Source organism: Aegilops tauschii, chromosome 5, assembly GCF_002575655.3.
Source record: "Aegilops tauschii subsp. strangulata cultivar AL8/78 chromosome 5, Aet v6.0, whole genome shotgun sequence".
Taxonomy (NCBI): Eukaryota; Viridiplantae; Streptophyta; class Magnoliopsida; order Poales; family Poaceae; genus Aegilops; species Aegilops tauschii.
In genome coordinates this window covers 96,438,392-96,443,776 of record NC_053039.3, presented here as the reverse complement: position 1 = coordinate 96,443,776, position 5,385 = coordinate 96,438,392, and positions in this window count along the sequence as shown.

The window sequence follows — 5,385 nt, the reverse complement described above, 5'->3', positions numbered from 1 at the left end:
ACGAAAAAAATAAAACTATTCACACCACACAAAGAGAGAGTCTTCCCCCGTTTTACTATACAAATGCTGTTCAAAGCTACTCCCTCCTTCCATCTATATAGGGCCTAATGCGTTTTTCGATGCTAACTTTGACCGAATATTAGAGCAATGATATATGACATGCAACTTACACAAAGCACACCGTTAAATTCGTTTGTGAAAGGTTCTTTCAATGATATAATTTTCACATTGTGCATGTCATGTACTATTAATCTTGTCGATAGTCAAAGGCGGTCTTGAAAATCTCATTACGCCCTATATAGATGGTAGGAGGGAGTATGAATCCATGTTATGTCCGATTAAATTTTTTCACTTGCTGTATAATGCATGTAACCTACTCATACCAACATTTTAGTGCATTCCAAATTTCTATACTACCGCTGCAATTCGAACTAAATTTGAATTCGTTTCTCTATTTCAATAAGAATCTACAATCATGATTGTTGCCAACTTCAACCATCATAGTTTCCTTGCTATCCGCCAGATATAAATCGGACGGCCTATAATGCAGGATGGCAGGCACACCATCATCAACAACTCCGTTTTTTTATAAGAGTAGAGATAAAATATATTAAATGTAGTATAACATGTTCATAACCACACCATGTGTATCACCGTTGTATATATTCACACGCGTCGGTTTGAAACACTATGATAAATTCTTCAAATATCCGAATTCGCTTTTTATAATGAAGTATATATGATCTCTATTCGTCTTTTACACCCACACAACCCTCTTATCTTTGTAGCTAGCGCTAACTTTCTCTTGTGCATGCACACCCCCGCATCCCTCTCACCCTCCCTCAGCATTCTCTAGCTCCATCGCGCAAATTCATCTTTTCACTTTAGGTCGTTCACCCACAGTGTGTGTAGGCCCCCCAGCTCCTTATTTACGGCACACATCGATCGATATGCCTCTCTAGCCAGGTGTGCCTAGCACAAACACAAGCTTCCCCTCTTCCCTTGTCACCGTCCATGCCTCACTCCCACCACTCTTTTCATCGTTCTCGTACTCGCACACTCCTCCCCCCTCGATATAGTATGCCTCTCGTACCACCTCCTACATGCATCCCTATCTCTCTATCCTTCTCCTCGTGCCTCATTTGCTTCTAACACACACATGCATGTATACCGATCGATCTCCCAACATATACCTAGATCGACTTTAACTACCCCCCCCCCCATCGATCGACGTACCTCACAAGTTATGTCTCTCCTTTCTCTAACAAAGGGCGATTGATCTTCCTATGTAGTTACGTCTGCTTACCACAGCCACATCGTCCCCCCTCATCATTCGTGCATGCCTCCTGACCCGTCTCTCACACGCACGTGCACAGACAACAAGCAGCCATCTCCTCTCTTATTGATATTGCGGGCGTGCCCTCCGTTTGTCTAGCAAGCCTATCCCACCATTTGTTAGAAGCAACTCCACTACCACCCCCTCCAATACTCTAGCTCTGTCTCTCTCCCAACCTTATTCCTCTCCTACACATATGCATGGATGCCGATCGATCTCCCTTAATACATGAGGCAGATCGATCTCCTTAATACATGAGGTAGGCCTCTCTCCTCCACACATATACCAGCCATTGTACCTCTATAGTTAATTGGGCCTCCCTCTTCCCCCACCACACACCGATAGTCGAGCGCTGCAGGTAGGTATCCATGCCACAGAGACAAACTGCACATGTCCCATCTCACGTTCCAGTAGGCCAGCCACTCTATATCTTTGACGTGGGCACACACAAATTTGATGGCACTCTTTATCGATACCGCGCGCGCACACACACACACCATCCCTCTCTTCGATTCTATGGACACCTCAAGCCGATGATACCTCCACTCTCTTCTCGTGGATCGCCCCCTCTATATATATGTTATATCCAGGACTCTATTTCACACACATTGCATATGTTACATTTTTTGATTGACCCCCCCCCAAAAAAACTCTCAAGAACCCACACACTATATCTCTCTAGGTTTGTATCTCTCTCACACAACCCCACGTAGGTGGTGTACGTATACAAGAAGAGAATAGGTGCACCGTGCACGTACTCACGCTTCGTGCCCAGCCACACCCGCGCGGGTACACGGTGGAGCTCATTTCTTTACGAAATGGCAGCCCACGTGCTAATTTGAACGCCTGTAGCGGTTGTTTACCTAGGGAGGTCGTGTACCACGCGTGCACGAAACAAAGTTTGACTTGACGCGTTGCCGCGTTATTTTTAAATAAAGTTATAGCGCTCAATGGCATGTACACAGAATATAAAACGATTTCTATGGACAAGGAATATGCTTCTTTTTTGTCGTCGCATGTGTCATCAACTGTTATTGGCCAGTAATTGTTTCCTTTCTACTCGTTGCTATTGCGACCTTTTGGTGAACTGCACAAATCACTTTTTTCTTAAGAGTGTTTTGTGCAGTTGTACTAAAATGTCACACGGGCAACGTCTCTACATTTCAGTGCGACTGCACAAAGGGAGATTGGTTTTGCTCTATCCTCCTCATCCAACTCCGAGCCTAATCTTCTCCAACTAGTTAGTCTTAAGAGAGACTGCAAAGGTGACCGGCTTCTATTTGTGTGTTTATTGTTTCATCAGCAGTCCTCTATTATCGTAATCACACTTAATATCTTTGGAACAGGGACGCTCAGCTCTATTTTAGTGGAACTGCACAAAATGATCGGAATGTTGCATGCTCCAGACAGCTACTTTTTTTCCCAACATGCCTTGTTGATTTAGACAGAGCTGGGGGACGTTGCTGCCAATGAAAGCATGGATTAATTTTAATTTAACACCTTCTTACAACTCTGTCTTCAGTTGTGATGTAATTATTAGCTCTGATCTACTAATAATTGACATGCATTAGCAAGGAAGTTAGTTTTTTATTGTTTCCGAAAGAGCATCGATGGCAAGACACGTGAAACAAAAGCTGAAAGCTCACACCATTGTACAATTTCATGTCGCTGGAAAATTATTTGTATAGTACGTCAATTATGTAAACAAATGATGGAAGCTTGGTAGCATTGCCAGAAGCCTCTTCATCATCCGGGTCCATGTGCCATGCACAAAATTATACTCCTTCGTTCCTAAATATTTGTCTTTTTAGAAATTTCAAACGGGCATATTTTAGAGTGTAGATTCACTCATTTTGCTTCGTATGTGTACTCCGTCCGTTCCTAAATATTCTATTCGTCTTTCTAGAGATTTCAACAAGTGACTACATACGGAGCAAAATGAGTGAATCTACACTCTAAAATATGTCTATATACATCTGTATGTGCCAGTCCATTTGAAATCTCTAAAAGGACAAATATTTGAGTAGTCACTCGTTGAAATCTCTAGAAAGACAAATACTCCGGAGTATATTTAAGAACCGAGGGGGTAGTGCACAACCGCATGGGAGACTCAGCCCGGTCGTTGCGCCGCATTAATAGTGAGTAATGCAGTCAAATCATAAGCCCCACCTTTCCCACTGTAAGTTGCTCTGAAGAAGCAACCATAAATACGCTCTTCTTTGAATCCGCTCATACTACTCTATCCGTCACTGTTTATACAACGCGCTTCAGAAAAAAGAAAAAAATCTATGGGACCAAGGCGACTAGCGATCGGCCTGAAAAATAGCATTGGTAGTTATAGCACGGCGTCTATTACTAGAGGGAATAATGAGTACACACATGCATGCTGTGCTTCCACCCCGGGTACACACATGCATGCACTTACTCCACTCCGTAGTAGTACAGTACATGGAGAGAAAACTGTGGACTTGATTGCGGTTACCACGCCCTAATTAATTGAGCATTAAACCAAACGCATCTAAAGTCTCTCTGGTGGTGGAAATGCATTGAGAGAAATGCATCATAATGAAGCGCGCCCTGTAAACTGTGACGGAGGGAGGAGTGGTATGAAGGTGCAAAACCAAGTACGCGTATGGCCAGTCGGTCAACGCACCTCCTCTTGGCATATCACTGACATGTGGGACAGGAGTGTGAGCAAACCGATCTCAATTGACGGCAAAGAGCCAACCCGCCATTCCTTGAGAGAGACGAGGAGCGAGAACACACAGACGGGCTCGCACGGAGGCCAAGATATATTCGAGCATGGTTGGTTGATCGATATCATTCATTACATGTTGGGCTGCCGTTTTCCGCCCTTCTTCGGAATAAACGTGTACTTTATCAGAGATAAAAAAATAAGAGTACAGACGCTCCGCCATGCGGTTCTAGTAGTAGTACTACTCGTACTACTGCGCTTGGCTCTTCGCCTCTTCGTGAAGTCGAACAATGATGGTACTCCGCATGTTGGGTACTACAGTGTATGCCTCTGACAATCTGACACCGAATGGACTGATGCATGTCCACCGAGGGTAGGTTGCATTAGTCAAAAGGCGTAAGCGAGCTTCACCTTGTCCTGCAAGCTTCTCCTTGTTCTGCGAGTTGACGGGACACACCAAAAAGTAGTGCTAGCCCATACTCCCTCCTTTCCGGTTAATATGGCTTAATCTTTTTTGCGGGTAAATGAGAGAGCTTTATTCATATATAAGCATTCTTAGGACGATCAGCCAAGACACTGGTCACTAGGAAGCGAGGTACCCCGCAAAAAAAGAAGTAGGAAGCGAGGTGTTTCATCAAGCCAGCTCTCGGCCACATTCAAAGTGCAGCAAGCACGGTTCGCACGAAGATGCGCCGCAAGGTTTGCTGACCTGTTTACATGCTGAATAGCAAAAAAAGAGGAAATATTACCGAGCGCTACTATTTGTAATGGGATATGAGCCAGAATTAAGCGAGAATTGTGGCGAGTGTTCCATGCAATCAACTTCCATTATCACATGCGAGAACCCTCAAAGAGAACCAAATATGTTGAAGATTGCTTTATCACATTTTAAAATTATAATAAGAGTGCAGACGCTCCTCCATCCGGTTCCTAGTACTAGTATAGTACATACCTTTATAGACTATAGTAGTAGTACTAGTAAAATTTGCGCTTGGCTGTTCGCCTATTCGGGAAGTCGAACAATAATAGCACTAGTAGTATAGTGTATGCTTCTGGCAATCTGACACCGAATTAACTGTTGCACGTCCACCGCCTGAGTGAATGAGAGCTTGCATTAGTCAAAAGTTTCTCCTTGTCCTGCGAGCCACCACGCGCAAGCTTCTCCCGTCCTGCAACCTTCTCCTTGTTCGGCAAGTTGACGGGACACATCAAAGTAATGCTAGTCCATACTGCCTCCTCTCCGGTTAATATGGCTTAATTTCAAACAAGATAAATACACTGTCTGTCACTGTATATTTGTAAAAATACGGTCAGTGGACTTCATAATACGCTCATTGCGCTCAATATATATATT